Source organism: Psammomys obesus, unplaced genomic scaffold (assembly GCF_907164565.1).
Source record: "Psammomys obesus unplaced genomic scaffold, mPsaObe1.curated_primary_1811, whole genome shotgun sequence".
Classification (NCBI taxonomy): domain Eukaryota; kingdom Metazoa; phylum Chordata; class Mammalia; order Rodentia; family Muridae; genus Psammomys; species Psammomys obesus.
Window position 1 is genome coordinate 14,370,480 of NW_026591598.1, and position 16,214 is coordinate 14,386,693.

Genomic DNA, 16,214 nt, shown 5'->3' on the forward strand with positions numbered 1-16,214 from the left:
GCAGCGCTGGTCGGAGCTGGGAAATAGACGCCAGCACACGGGGCAGGGTATCTTTGTCTCTGCGGACCTTCTTAGCAGCTGGCTCAGGGAGGGGTGCTGGCACACCGAAAGGGATTCAAGATAAGGTCCCCATTCCCCGAGCTTTGCACAGGCGGAGTTGTAGGTGCTCTCCCTAGGTTAGTGACCACCGCTGATGACGTTGTACCAGACGGCAGAAGTGTCTGCCACCTCTCCGGGAAGGCCCTGGCTGCTCTTGGATCTGATCGCTCCACAGCTCAGCTCAGGCCCAGCGGCTCAATCAGCCCTCTGCCCAGCTTACACCGCACAGGGAACTGTAAGTTCAAAGGCTCAGAGGCTGGAAACTTTGAACGGTTTGAGATACTCGGGGTGAGGGAGGCGGGAACAGGACTGAGGAAGGCCTAGAAGAAAGGGAGGACTAGATGAGAAGTTGGCTGGACGTTGGGAACTCAAGCAAGCTATCTGCTTTGAACTTTATCCTGGGAGGACCAGGGAGCTACCGAAGGTTATTCAGCGGGAGGACAGCATGGAGCCCTGGGGACTGAGCGTACCACCCTTGAGCTATGTGTAGACAGAGGAAGGAAGGTGGAAAAGTCTGGAGACAGAGAGGCAGAGCTGCAGGCTGAATGGGGGTGATGACGGCTGGGGTTAATTTTCCATCCATCCACCAAGACCTTTCCATGGGACCCTAGGATCCCACAGAAACTGCTTGTCTTGGGTAAGTAGCTGTTAGTTCTCACAGGGCAGGGGGCTTCCCTAGGCCAAGGAGATCGGTTCTCTAGCTGGTATATCCTAGAAGGGAGAGAAAATGGATAAGAGAGAAACCAGATGGGGGGGGGGTGGCATGCACAGAGCAGGGCATTCCATTAGGACACGGACCGGTGGTAAACTTCTCTTTCAGGTGCCAGCTCCGCTAATTATTGGCTGTTAACCACGGCCAAGTCACTATCTCTGTAAAATGTGGTTATAGGGCCATGGAGATGGCTCAGCCGGTACCTGATGACCTGGATTAGATCCTCAAAACCCACATGAAAGTGGAGAGAACCGACGCCACAAAATGGTCCTCTAACCTCCACACGTTCTGTGGCGTGCACACCGCCCCCAACAAACACACACACGACAATAATGCTAAATAAAACATAAAAGGTAAAATGTGTTATGGGTAACATCAACCTTTGAGGCTGTCTTGGGTGCTGGACAAGGTGATGTGTTTAAGGCTCAAAATAATTTGGGGGGGTGTCAGAGAACACCCAGAAAGGGGAGTTTCAGGTTCTTCAGGCTTTTCTCCATCCCTCAGAGAGCCTGTGGCTATGTAGGTGGGTATTCTTTCTGGCCTGCCTGTACCTCTTCAAGCCAGGGTGGGTTTTAAAATCAGGTCAGCCCCAGGCTGACACCACCTGGAATTAGGCCAAGGGAATTGTAGCCAAAGGCAAAGAAACAACCTCGTCAGTCCAGGGCCACCTTCTGGAGGAAGGAGCTGTGGCTGTGCCCTTGTTTAAACACTCAAAGTTATTTTCCTGGGCTTCTAGGAAAGAGCCTCCATTCCATTTCATTGTTTGCTTTCTTGTTTTGTGCTTGTGCATTGAAGGTTTCCTCTAATCCCAGTTACTGTGATAAACTTCGTGTATATATCCCTGCTTTAATTTATTTTATTTTTGTTTGTTTGTTTATTTATTATTTATTTAGTGTTTGGTTTTTTTCAAGGCAAGATTGCTCTGTGTAACCTTGGCTGTCCTGGACTCACTCTGTAGACCAGGCTGGCCTCGAACTCACAGAGATCAGCCTGCGTATGCCTCCCTGAGTGCTGGGATAACATGTGAGCCACCTTGATCAGCTGTCTTCCTGTTATATTTTTTACCCTTTGTTTTTGTATGTGTGTAAGTTATGTGCCTGTGAGTGTGTGTATGTGCACTTGTCAGTACTTACACACAGGGCAGAGAAGGACATCAGGTGTTCTGCTCCATCACTCTCCACTGTCTTTACTTCTTTGAGACAGGATGTCTCAGTGAACCTGGAGCTAAGGCCAGCAACCAGAAGACCCCAGCCACTTTTCAAAATGTGAGTGCTGAGCCGGGCGAGGTCTACAAAGTGAGCCCAGGACAGCCAAGGCTACACAGAAAAACTCTGTCTCGGGGGGAGTGAGTGCTGGGTTCTGAACTCCAGTCCTTATGCTTTACCCACTAAGTGATCTTAACCACGGAGCCATCTTTCCAGGTCCGACGTTATTATTTTGTTTTTGTTTTTTCCTTTCCTTTTCTTATCTTCTTTCTTTCTCCCCCTTCTCCGCCTCCCCCTCCCCTCCTCCCTTTCCTCCTCCTCCTCCTTTCTAGCACACTGGAAAATTGAGCCCAAGGCCTCACTTGGGCTTGACCACTGAGTTACACCCAGCCCTTAATGCATGCTCTTAAAGCTGCTCATTATGGCCGCTGTATGAGGTAGGTCCCACTTGTTCTTCAGCCCATTGTGTGGCTGGGGAAACCAAGGCTGAAAACAGGTAATACCTGTATACAGAGCTACAGTTACTTGGCCTGTGGATAGGTCAATGCAACTTAGAGCCCAAGGTTCTCTCAGCACTAGAATTACCCAGTGAGTGGAACTGGGCCGAACGCCACTAAGAGAAACGTGCAACACAGGGCACAGCAGTTGTCAGCTTGGCAGCACCAACCCTGCTATTTGCACGACACTTGCCGGGGAGACTTGAAACATGAACCTTCCCCAAATCACTGGCCTGATTCTTGCAGTCAGATCAGAACAAAACTTCTTTGGGGAGACGAGGTGCTGGGAACGGAACCCAGAACCTCACGTGCACCTGTGAGACACATGCTACCAACCCGATAATGAATTCTCATACACAAGCTCTCTCATGCCAGGCCTCCTGTCCGAGCCTCACACTCCTCACTTGATTCATTTAATCTCCCCAAGTAACCCCCAAAGAGAGGGCCTTGAACAGAGAAGTTCAAGGGTTGTGTGACTGCTAAGTGGAAGAGCTGGGTTTCAAAATAACATGGCTAATGCTAGGCAGCTTGTCTGGTAGGCAGAAGGCTCTAGATTCAGTCGCCGGCACGGGGGGGGGGGGAGAAAGCTGGTTAATTAACACAGCACTGTCTCCAGGCACTGTGCTCTTAATCACGTCTACTAATTCCTATACAATTTGAAGCACATCCTGCCTCCTTCTTTGCTTTGACTGCCAGGAAAACCCAGAGCCACGGTTTGGGTTAAGTCACAGCCTCTGTCCTTAGAAGACTTTCCATCACCTTGCTGCTCTAGTCGGATTTTCGTGTTTCTTCCTTCCTTCTTCCCTGGCCTTCTGCCCAGGCTTTCATTACTCCTTGATTCCTGCTCTTTAATTATTGATCAAATGGTCTTTAGGCTGCAGCGGAAGCCACCTCCAAACCCTTTTTGGAATCGGCAGGACATAAGACATTTATGCGCTGAATAGAGACCTTTTGACAGGCCGGCTGAGCCAGCTGGTCGCAGCCACACAGGAGGAGTGCCTTTGAGCAGCTCCGAGAGGATAGAACAGCGAGAGTTCTGCATTCTGTAGTTCTGCGCGCGTTAGCCCTGCATTCACGAAATTCAGACTAATGCTGGCATTTCATTGCCTGACTAAAAGGAAGCTGTTCCATGGCTCAGTGAGTAAGGCGCTTGTCGTGTGGGGTGAGGATGGCAGTTTGGATGCCTACCCCCAAACCCAGCCCACTTAAGAGTCAGGTGGGTGTGGTGGCCCCCCTCAGAACTCCAGAGCATGGAAGGGGAGATGGGATCTCTAAAGCAAGCCAGTGAGCTAGAGCAGCAATGCCAGAGAGCCCTGGGTTCAGTGGGGAACCTGCCTCAATACCTAAGGTGGAGAGTGATGGAGAAAGACACAGGACATCAGTCTCAGAGCGATACATGAAAGCCTGCACTTGCACACACGTGAACTCACACACACACACACACACACACAAACACACACACAATATACACATATATCTGAAAATGTAGTAGAGAAATGAAGCTCTTCCAGTGTATGCCCTGGCCAGCATAGGGACTGAGTAAAACCCAGACTGACTCAGACTCTGCCACATTCAATGTGTGGCTTCCAAGGTCACCCTGGTGTTGGCATCCAGTTGGCAGATGGAAGAGCACATGCATACTTCTTAACCACGTTGGCCTGGATGTGGTGCCCACGTCATCCTTGCCACCGTCCCATTGGTAGAAAGGAGTCACATAGTAATTGCAAGAAGGGCTGGAAAAATGTAGTCTGGGCTGCTTTTCTCTGAAACAGCTCTAAACACGGAGGGGAGGCCTCTCTACTGAATAGCTGACACAGGTCCAGCTCATGTATGTATGGATACAGGCTGGCCACAAGAAGGAAAATGGGCTTGCCTTGCTTGCAAGAAACCATGGGTAAAAGAGCATTTAGGGCTGAGGAGATGGCTCGGGAATGTGTCGTGTAATCTCAGCACTAGGGAAATGGATCTTTGGAGTTTATTGGCCAGCTGGCCTATCTGAAGTAGAGAGCTTTAGGTTCAATGAAAGGCTTTGCCTCCAAAAAAAAAAAAAAAAAAAAAGAGGAGAGAGCTTGGAGAGATGGTTCAGTGGTTAGAGCATTGAAGAGGACCTGGGTGCAGTTACCAGCAAGTACATTGCAGCTCACAAAAAAACCAAAAAAACCAAACAAACAAACAAAAAAAAAACCCCTGTAACTAAAGCTCCAGGGGATCTGACGCCCTCATCTGGCCTCAAAGGTACCTGCACTCACACTTACACACATATGCACACACAATTTAAAAAACAAAATGAATCTGAAGAAAAAGAATGAAGTGGAGAGCAACTGAGCGTGTTGACCTCTGGCCTCCACAGCATGTGTGCATAGCTTCCTCTCTGACACAGGCACACAGAACATTTCCATGTTTTAAAAATCGTGTTTGTCGTGTGCACGGATGCATGGAGGCCGAATGTCAGCATCCCTCCTCAGTCTCTTACCACCTGTAGTTTGGGAGATAGACTCTCTTAGCTGAAATTGAAGCTCATTGGTTTAGTTAAGCTGATTAGCCAATGAGCCTCAGGTATTCCGGTGTTTTGTTTGTCTCTGCCCCCCACTGATAGATAGGGTTACAGGCTTGGGCAGCCACAGCAGCTTTTTTTTTTTTTTTTTTTTTTAGACAAGGTTTCTCTGTGTAGCCCGGGCTGCCCTGGAATTGGCTCTGTAGACCAGGCTGTCCTTGTACTTAGAGATCTGCCTGCCTCTGCCTCCAGAGTGCTGGGATTCGAAGGTGTGCGCCACCAACGCCTGGCCACACCCAGCTTTTTTGTGGGTCCTAAAGATGGTGCGGCAGACGTTTTAAGGATGAGCCCATCTACCGGCTTTACATTTGCAGTTTAAACCAAACTTTTGTTCACCGGGGAAGGAACCACGGCGAACACCATGACAAGAAACAGTCAGAGAGAGGCAGAATCCTCACTAGTTTTTAAGGTCGTAGAAAGAGTTAGGTAGGATGCCCGTTAGCTTGGGTGCCAGGTTTCGTGGTCTTCTCCGAGATAACAGCTTAGTGCTGAGTTCTGGGTGGGCGTTTGAGGTACTCACAAATGAGATAAGGTCCTAACCCTCCGGGTTACTGAACTACACCGAGGAGGCAGGGTAATGAATGGACCGGCCTGAGGTCCAGAAGCCTGGAGTCAGATTCCTCTCTGAGTTACATGGCTGTAGGGTGAGGAACCCACGTGACCTCTCTGGTTGTCAGATTCCTGCCCCAGTGTGTAAAGCCTGTTGTGACAAGCAGGACGGCTTGAGTTCAAATGGAGCCTGTAAGTTGTCCTCGGATCCCCGAGCGCTCGCTCGCCCTGTATCTCTCAGCCTCAGTGTTCTCATCCGAAGGATGGAGTTAACAGGCTGACATCAGGGGCTTGGAATCTGGGATAAGTGTGTGGCCTCCCGCCCGGTTCCAAAGATTGACACACACGCGCGCGCACGCACGCACACACATGCCTGCACACACACGCGCGCGCACACACACACACGCACACACGCACGCGCACACACACACACACGCACACACCGTGCGTTCCCGGCAGAGGAGGACCCCCGAGTTCCCAGGGACGCGGCTTCCTGGCCGGGTTCCGGGGAAGGAGCAGTGCGCCGCGGGCCCCATCCCCCGGTCAGGAAACGCAGAGAAAGCCAGGAACCCGGCCTGCCGGGCCCCGGGGCCCTCCGCCCCGGCCTTCGGCTGCAGGAAGCTCGCTGGCGGGAACGCCCTGCCCGTGGGTGGGAAGAGCCGGAGCTGCCGCGTCGCCGCGTCCCCGCTGCCGCGAGCTGTCACCGCCGCCGCGCGCCCCTTGCCGCAACCCATCCCTGCGCCAGTGCGGCAGCCGCGTGGCCGCGATCCCGCGGGCGGCGCCGCGCCGGGGTGCGGGGAGGGAGGGAGGGAGGGAGGGCGCGCACCCACAGCTCGCTCCGAGGGGGCGACGCGCTTGGGGGACGTGGGTGAGTGGTCCACCTCGTCGCTAGGAAGTTGCCGGAGCCGTTGGCGTTAGGCTCAGGGCTTCTCTGCTCGCAACTTTGTGCTTGTCGGCCGGAGATTTAGTTTCTTGAGGCCAAATCTCAAGACCTTGAAGAGGCTGCTGTGATGGTCGGACCGTGATCCTTTTTTTTTTTCTCCAATACGAGCCAAGGAGGAAAAAAGATGGAGGACATGACAGGGCGGTGCTTTCTAGTAGGGCAGGGGCGTTGGAATCAGTCATTCCCAGGCCTAAGTCCCAGCCTTTTCCCCTCACCAGGTGTGTGGTCTTGAGTAGGTTTATTACTCCGAGCGCCCAGGCCATGGTGTCTTCTTAAAGGAGTCTTCCAGCTCTCCTAGACCAAGCCCCCACCCTGCATCCCTCTGTCCCTCATAGCATACGGCCTGATTCCTTGTAACACTTACGCTAATGTTATTAAACAGTTATTCGGTGCCCCGTCTTTCCACTTCAAAAGTCCCAGAGTGAAGGACCTTTACTAGAGCAAGCGTGCGAAGCCCTGACACATGTTAAACATTCAGCCATTTGTTGTGAAGTTTAAAGAAAGGGTGAAGGAATGGACAGAGGCGTGCCAAGCGCTGCATTAAGGGCAGAAAAGCGCCAGAAATGAATAAGCAGCGTTCCATCTCCGAGGAGGTCCCGGACCTGACAGGGAGGGAAACGAAGTGGGTTTGTGCGAGGAAGATGGTTCTAAATGTGTGCTAACAGGGGTTAAACAGCCCTGGAGATAAACACTAATGGGGGCGAGCAGCACAAGGGCCAGAGATGAGTGACACCCAGCCCCTAGAGGGCTGGGATAATGGATTTCATTTCCACTATAACATACGAAGTATTTAATTTGCATAAAGTGTCACCGTATGTGTTTATCCTGAGGAGGGGTGGGGACTGACGAAGCATTTAGTGGCTTGTTCCAGCCCCCCCCCTTTGAAGGTGGAGTCAATGCCAAGGAGGGATCCCAAGCCTCGCTCACACTAAGAAAGCTGACTACCACTGAGCTCCATCCTGAGCTTCAAGGACTCGGCCCTTGGTTTTACACGACTCTTGGGGTAGGTTCAAATAAATGTGTGGTTTTAGACAAGCAATGTTGCCTCTGTGACTTTCTTTACCTCTAAGCCGCGTTTCCCCAATTAAAAAAACAGCAATAGGGCTGGAGAGACGGCTCAGAGGTTAAGAGCACTGGCTGCTCTTCCAAAGGTCCAGAGTTCAATTCCCAGCAACCACACGGTGGCTCACAACCATCTATAGTGAGATTTGGTGCCCAGTTCTGGTGCGCAAGCACACATACAGGTAGAATGCTGTATAAATAGTAAAAAAAAAAAAAAAAAAAAAAAAAAATCTTTAAAAAAGAAGAGCGATAAAGGCTTCCTCTAACATGACATAGTTGGTGTAGCACAGTCAATCGTGATTCTTAGTTTATGCTCAAGGAAGGGTTCATGGGTGCTTGTGGATGAGTGAATGAAATGGGTATAGTATGGGAACTCTGGAACATGAAAGAACTTAGAAAACATGCCGCTCGGAGGCAGGTGATTTCATCCCTCCCCACTCTCACTTTCCTCGATTCCTGTGAGACTTTGCTCCTTGGCCTCATTCATCATTGCGCTATAATTTATTGTTTGCAAACCAACACAGGTGAGCTAACTCCGGCTTGGTTAGCTTTCTTTTTATATATGCTTTTACTGCCTTATTTTCTGATGACAGAGTAATACGTGCTGCTTGTAAAAGAAGTGAATTGCAGGAAGATACCATGGGGAAAAATGAAAGTGCGAGTTTAGGCACACAGGACACAAGAGCTGCCAGCTTGCCGTTCTTGGGGTGAGGGGGACATCAGTATGCGGGCTGATTTTTAGCTGTCAGTATGTCGGGGGTATGAAATGCCCTGGTCTTTTCTAGGTGTGTTCGTGAGGATGTGCCCGGAAGAGATTCATATTTGAGTTGGTGAAGCTGGTAAGTGGGATAGCTGGGGATTTGTGCCCTCCCCCAAACCTGTACACACACAGTGCCCCCACTACTTGTGTGCCTGTTAAGCATAAAATCTCGGGCCCTGCAGAGGCTCAGCATATGCTCTGCATGGACGTATGGCCCAGCTCCTAAATTTCAAATCTCAGTTTTTCTCCGGGCTGAAGCTGAATGAATGGATATATGTTTGCTGGCATCCCGAGTCTTGGCCAAAGAATTCTGTATTTTTAGAAGCATTTACTGGGACCCCACCAAAAAAATGGGGATGAGCTTTGTAGAACTTTTGATTTTGGAAAAGGTGTCTTATGTAGGCCGGGCTGGCTTTGAGCTGATCCTCCTGCCTCTACTTCTGGAGTGCTGGGATTATAGGCATGTGATACCACACCCAGATACCTTTGGGATTTTCTGTGGCACTAAACACAGTTGGCACAGGTACCTCTTGCTAATATGTATTGCGGCTGTAATTTTCACCCACTTTCCTCCCTCTTAGCATTCAGTCAGGTCTTTTTGGGAAGGTTCTTATAAACACACAGACAAAACAAAAAGAATGGGGGGAAAAACGTGGCAGTTATTTTAGTTTTGTTTTTTTTTTTTTCTTATTGGTCTCTGATTTTTTTTTCTCCCTATATGTAGGCTAAACACATATTATAAACCACAGGCTTCAAGCACATCTGTGCTCCTGTGGCTTACTCTTTGCAGCAGCTAACCTCACTCCGCACACACCTCCTTCTGCCTGGTCCTGCAGACCTGCTCCTTTTACTAAAGGCTCCTTGAGGACAGGTCTGTTTAGTTCTCTTTCTAGCCCAGAGGCCAATGCATGGGAGACTTATTGGGAGGACATGGTGCTGGGGGTGGGGGGTGTGGCTCAGTAGTAGAGCACTTGCCTAGCATGCATGAAAGCCTGGGTTCAGTTCCCAATAAAACACACACACACACACACACACACACACATACACACACACACACACACACACACACCTGCAAGCCAGAAGAGGGCACCAGATCTCATTCTAAATGGTTGTAAGCCACCATGTAGTTGCTGGGAATTGAACTCAGGACCTTTGGAAGAACAGCCAGCACTCTTAACCTCTGAGCCATCTCTCCAGCCCTGTTTAATTTTTTTTTTTTGAGACAGGGTTTCTCTGTGTAGCCCTGGCTCTCCTGGAACTTGCTTTGTAGCTTAGGCTGGCCTATGAACTCAGAGAGATCCACCTGCCTCTGCCTCCCAAGTGCTGGGATTAAAGGCCTGTGCCACCACTGCTGGATGAGTGCTAGGTTTTCAACAGCTCTTCTATACACTATTCATTCAATCCACAACAGCCACTGAAGGAGGTAGGCAGAGTTTTCATTTTGCAGATGAGAAACTGGGGGCAGAGATTTGGAAGTCTGAGGTTCCATAACTGATAAACGGAGTTATAATTTGACTCCTGACCTGTCCCATTCCAAAGCTTTTGCCTTGAATGAGTTGTAAGTGATCAATGGCAGGCATCATGAACACTTCAGAGAAAGTTCTACCTTCGGACCCTTCCCTGTGAGTGCTTGGCTGTCCCTTCTGAATGGTTTCGGTGCCTTCAGTCAGTGTTAGCAGAGAGGAAAGGCCCTTTACCTGTCTGAAGCAGTCCTGTGATCATGCTTACTTTTCATGGGAAGTAGCATTTCTGAATCTCCTAGTCTAAAAATAAACCACAGTTTTTAGGGGCCCTTGGGAACTAGCCCAGGCATTTCAGGACAGCTATTTGCCTATCTGCAACACAGGAAATTAATCAGAAAGCCCTTCCCCTCTTCCCACAGGCTGGTGTTCTGGAAATGCCCAGTGCCTTGCTCTGGTTCTTTTGAAAGGCCGTGTTGCAGCTAAGAGCAGCCTAACTCACATCCGTCTCTCTGTGAGGAGGCCTAGAGCAGAAGCAGGTCACTCTGCTGCAAGAACCTGCAAGGAGGACTTGCAGCTGTCAGCTGGGAGCTGTGCCAAGACACATGCCCTGGGGCCTGAAGAATCCACCTGGGGTCTGGAGACTGGGGAACTGGTTTCTGTCCTGATGGCCACTTTCAGTAAACCTCTTCCTTATGTTGGACTCTAGAGGTCTTCCCCTGTGAAATGATGGTGAATTTTTCCTTTTCCTTTTTTTCCCTTTCTTTCTTTCTTTCTTTCTTTTTTTTTTGAGACAGGGTTGTTTTGGTTTGTTTGTTTTTTGGTTTTTTGAGACAGGGTTTCTGTGTGTAGCATTGGCTGTCCTGGACTCACTTTGTAGACCAGGCTGGCCTCGAACTCACAGCTATCCACCTGCCTCTGCCTCTTAGAGTGCTAAGATTACAAGCGTGCAGCACCACGTCCAGCATTTGAGACAGGGTCTTAATGTCATATGGCCCAGTATGGCCTTGAACTCCCGTGATAACAACGCATTACCGCCAACCTGGTGACTGGGTGGGTCATCAAAGGACACTGTGTGATGTTCATTAGAAGCTAGAAATATCTCTGATAGTGGTAATTTTGAAAAATAAGAATGACAACTGTACTGTTTGTGCCTGGTGCTTTCTACGTAATATCACAGTTATTTTACTTATTATTATTATTTGAAACAGCATCTCACTGTGTGGCCCAGGCTTTACACAACCTTACAGTCCCTCCGAAGTGTTGAAATTACTGACATGTATCACTATGGTTGGCTTATCATATTTAATGATTAATTAATTAATCTTTGGGTGCTGGGAACTGAACCCAGGACCTTGTGCTATGGAAGGCAAATGCTCTACCGCTGAGCTGGTGTTCTAAATCCAGGTTAAATGAGTACCACCAGGACCATATAATTGTTCTCATTTCACAGGTGGAGGGACTGAGGCTCAGTGATGCCTATGAGCTGGGAAATGGGTTTGTGGTATCACAAGTTGAATTTCACAAACGTGTGTAGGTTCTCGTGCCTGGAAATCACTAAGAGACTGGTGGAAAGTCTATTTAGTTATTTAGAGACAGGGTGTTATGTATCCCAGAATGGCCTCAAACTCACTGTGGTGCTGAGGTTGGCCTTACTTTTCTTTCAAAAAACTTTATTGTATGAAATCCCGGGACTTGGTAGGCAGAGGCAGGTGAGTCTCTGAGTTCGAGGCCAGCCTGGTCTACAGAGCAGGATCCAGGACAGCCAGGGTTACACAGAGAAACCTTGTCTCAAAAATAGCAACAACAAACTTTATTTTTTAGTTGTTATTATTTTTTTATGTGGAAGATTGTTTTGCTACTATATATGTGCCTGATGCCTGCAAAGACCAGAAAAGGGCATTAGCTCTCTCTCAGAACTGTAGCTGCAGGTTGTTGTGAGCTGCCATGTGGGGGCTGGGAACTAAACCTGGGTCCTCTGAAAAATGCCGCAACCACTAAGCCATCTACCCAGCACTGAATGTGGAAAAAAATATTTTTTTGAGCTAGGATTTTCACTACATTACATAACTCTAGCTGTCCTGGAACTCCCTATGTAGACCAGGCTGGTTTCAGACTCACAGAGCTCTGCCTGCCTCTGCCTCCCAAACGTTGGGATTAAAGGCCGCTGTGTGCCACCATGCCAGCCTCTGAATCTGAATTCCTGAGTTTCCTATCTCTTCCTGCTGAGTGCTGGAATTACAGGTGTGGGGTACCACATCAGTCTATGAGCTAATTAAAGCCAGGAGGACACCGTGCATACAGACAAATGCTCTTCGAACTGAAGTATATCTCCAGCCCGAAGGGTACTCCAGGCTAGGGATCCTCCTGTCTCATCTTCTTCAGTATTTGCCTATCAGCATGCATGGCCATGACTGGCTTTATTATTCATTTATTTACTTATTTGTTTTTCGAGACAGGGTTTTTCTGTGAAGCCCTGGCTGTCCTGGAACTTGCTCTGTAGACCAGGCTGGCCTCGAACTCACAAAGATCCGCCTGCCTCTTCCTCCCGAGCATGAGCACCACCCAGCTGACTGGCATTACTTTTTTAAAAGGCACGTTCTTTTACTCAGCCCAGCTTGTCTGGGACTACTACTGCACCTCCCTCCTGAGCGCTGGGATCACAGGCATATGCCACCGCCACACCCAACTGGACACAAGTTATAATGTGTCCATGGCCCTGTGAGAGCTCAAGTCAATGCCTTGAGGTCGAGGTCCTGAGAGCCTAGGGGGTTGGCTTTTGCCTGGGGGAAGCTAGGAGGACATGCCCAGGAGATGAGGTGAGGAGGAAAAGAGATGAGCAAAGGGCCAGATGTGGGAAAGCAGTGGGTGTGCTGAAGGAAGTCTGGGTAAACTTTAGAGTGTGTGCACGTGTGTGTGTGTGTGTGTGTGTGTGTGTGTGTGTGTGTGTGTGTGAAGGTAGGAAGTGTGCATACCAGGCCACGGATTTGGCCTCTGTTCCATAGGCAATAAAGAGCTTACACAAGAGGCGTCTCCAGAGACCAACCATACTGCAGCAGTCAGAGAGGAAGCAGCTCCTAGCCCATCTGTGTCCCGGCTTGCGCGGACTGCTGGGTGCCAGCGCGTGGGAGGGCGTCCACAGAGAAAACGTCTCTGACTGTGGACGGTATTCTCCTGGGGGTGGGTCCTTTGCCACCTTCAAAAGTCCTTTTCCCCCTTCGCCGGGCCCTTGCACATAAGACTTTTCTGAGACCACCTGGCCACCACCGATTCCCATTTTAAAGAAGGAGAAAGGGCTTTCCTGGCAGCACCTGAGGAATGAATGTGGAGGTAGTGAGACTAGAACTCATGACCTCGGAGGCGCGCCCAAGCCTCTTCTCCACACTCGCGGAGTAACAGTGGAGCGATTACTCCATTTCAGGCCCTAATCTCTTTGCATGGATGATCTTACTGCACCCTCGCACGGCTACTGGGAGCGTCCCTTTTAAGTTCAGCCTGGCTTTCCAAGTCAGGTTCCTTTCGGAGCCTAGCCCAGATCCTGGGCACCGCAGCGAGGAAGGCAATGAAAACTTGGCTGGGTTCAAACCCTGGGCTTGGAAGTGGGAGGGAGAAGGAAGCTCCGTGGGGGCGTGGCCCGGTCTCCGCCCCGCCCACAGAGCGTGACGCCACACAAGGCCCCGCCCCTCATTGTCAGTCCGGGGAGGCTGAGCAGGCGCCGGCCGCCGGGAGCGGAGCGCCGGATCCTTCGGCGGCGGGAGCGCGGGCCGCAGCCGCTGAGGTGAGGCGGCGGCGGGAGTGCAGCCGGCCGGGCGGCCCGCGGGCCCGGCTTGCGCGTCGCGGTCGTGGGGAGGGCTCGGCCGGCGTGCCCGGAGTCGGCGGGGAGTGCGCGAGGCTTCTGGAAGCGGAGCCGGGCACGGGAGGTCTGCGGCGGGCCAGCCCGGGAGAGTGGCCGGAGTTGGAGGGGGAGACTCGGAGATTTTTTTTTTTTTTTGCTTCCCCTGAGGAGGGGGAGGGAGGTTTCTGAGGAGACCGAGGAGCCGCCGGGCGAGGGCGACGCGGCCGCGGCGGCCCGGGAGGCGTCGGGGTGCTCCGCGGGCTCGGCGGGGCGGCCGGCCGCGGAGGAAGGAAGTGAGCGGACAGGAAGGGCCGCGGCCGGCGTGCGGGACGCGGCGCGCGGGGGACGCGGGGGAGGCCCCGGGGCGTCCGCTCCCGCCGGCGCGGCGCGCGGCTCCGTCTTGCGGCCGGGGCGCCGCGGCCCGGGAAGGAATTCGAGGCATTCGCTTTGTTTAAGTTGCCAGTCGACAGTCCCGAGGACTAATTAATGGTGGAATCCGCAGGGGCGCCCGGGCCGCCGCCGGCCCCCTCCCGCCGCCGCGGAGAACTTTCCGCAGCGCGCACCCCGCCCCGCGCGCGGCCCGCCGGGGAAGGGAGCCATGGCTTCCCGAAGCGCAGGAATGAAGTGCGGTTTCGGGAGCCGCTTTTTCTTCTCTTCTTTTGGCCTGCGGCTGGCCGGCCGACGAGCGAGGGGGGTGGGGGGAGCCGGCGTCCCGGCGCGGCGGGGCGGGGGGCTTCGTCTGCCCGGTGGGGACCCCTCCGAGGTGCCTGCGGTCCCTGTTAATCACCTCGCGGGAGCCTGCGCCGGCCGAGGGAGACCCATCTTCGGAGCATCTGTTTCTCCATCGCGTCAGCCCCTTTCCTAACACTGCAGAGCTTGTTGCGGCTTGTTTCGGAAATGCCGAGGCGGGTGCTCACACTTCGGGGTGGGAGAGGGGAAGAGAGCAGGCCACCCCCCCCCGCCCCCCCCCCCCCCCCCCCAAAAAAAAAAAAAAAAAAATCTCCGCAGTGTGCTTTCCCGAGGAGCTTGCAGATTCTCTGTCGCACCTTCTCCACTGACTTGAATGACCTTGGAGGAAAGAATTATGCCTCTGAGCGCCTCGTGGTGGCTTTTCTGTCCATTGAGGGAAAAAAAAAAAAATACTCTCTGGACCTCCCTGCCTTTTGGGGGATATTTTTGAGAGCTGAGGTTTGTCCAGCGTTTTCTTTTTTACCAACTGCTGTGGTTCTGGCTTAACTATCTGGACTGGTGACAGAGCCGGGAAGAATTCAGATCACCTAGGAAGATTTAGCAAACCCTTTCCAAAAGGCTATTTCCTTTTGGAAAATCTGTACAGTGTGTTCCAGATTGCTTCTGTCACTCTGTGTGCAGCTTTGGTGGCATTTGTGTGGTTAAATTCTATAACCCCCATAGAAAATTCTTCTCTTGTTAGAAATAATTGTTTTGCACAGAATTTCCCCTTGGGGCAGATTAAGGTTTTGCTCAATTTGCTCAGAAGAATTTTCCAGGTTTCTAAAATTAAATCACTTTTCTAAACATAGCAACTAAAGTTTAAAAAGCTAGAAATAGTGGGATGGATAAGGGATGGATTGGACTGTGAAGGCAGGAAGTAATAGTTTGACAGCTGACCACCCACCGGTAACATGGATTTTAGAAAGATTTATTTATTTAATTGTGTCCCTGTGTATGGGAATGTTCACATGAGTTCAGGACCTCTCTCAGGATTGACACCCCCCCCCCCCCGCGGAGTTTTCATTCATAGGCAGTTATGATTGGGAGCTGCCTGACTTGTGTGCTGGAAACTGAACTTTGGTCTACTGGAAGAGCAAGAAGGGCTCTTAAACATTTTGCCCTCTCTCCAGCTCCTGTAACACGGATTGGTAATTAGCCTTCCTTGTTTTTTTTTATTTTTGTTTTTGTTTTTGTTTTTAAGCCTGAAGACCAAGAAAGGGAATTAGTAATGGTGAGTATATTATTTAGTCCTCTCAACAAGTCTGTGAACTGCTAGTTGAGCAAATGGAAGGTCAGAATGTAAAAGTGACTAGTCCAAGCTCATGCATAACCCCAGTAAGAAGTGGCACTGGAATTCAACACCAAGTTAGTGTGGAAGGTCCGCAGTTAAATCCACTTTAAATCCACTATGCATGCTCCCTCAGGAACGGAAAGCTTTAGTTTCTACATTTTTGAATCAGCCCACTGTGTCACTGTGGACCCAGTAAAAACACTCATGTATTTTACAATAAATAGCCTTCTTCCAGAGTGTTGTCAGTATACTTTGGAGGTGTGATGTGTTTGGTACAAAGAAGACCATATAAAAATATGTACTGTATACAATAAGTGCATAATGTTTTGCTTATGTTGGAGACATTTGTATTAGAACAATGGATACGTAAGCTGATGACATATTTCATCTATATAACGGAAGCTGGCAGAAAGGTGTAGTGATCCTGCAGTAGAGGCCACCATTAAGCTGACATTCAGGATCCAAAAATTGAAACATTTTCATCTAACAGTTTGGGGACAGTACCAACTCGGTAA

The 16,214-nt window shown here is 50.7% G+C and overlaps 1 protein-coding gene across 5 annotated transcripts in view; it reads left to right on the top strand.

The window, feature by feature from the left end:
• Positions 1 to 600: 600 nt before the first annotated feature.
• The window catches only part of Luzp1 (leucine zipper protein 1), a 91,049-nt gene continuing 75,435 nt past the window's right edge, over positions 601 to 16,214 (top strand). For 3 of the 5 annotated variants that reach the window (XM_055610895.1, XM_055610896.1, XM_055610894.1), the window contains exon 1: positions 13,552 to 13,619. The gene's annotated coding sequence lies outside the window, so the exon portion shown is untranslated. Of the gene's footprint in view, positions 737 to 13,545; positions 13,620 to 16,214 lie in introns of those variants that run through there. The other 2 variants (XM_055610898.1, XM_055610897.1) reach the window with 2 other exon arrangements.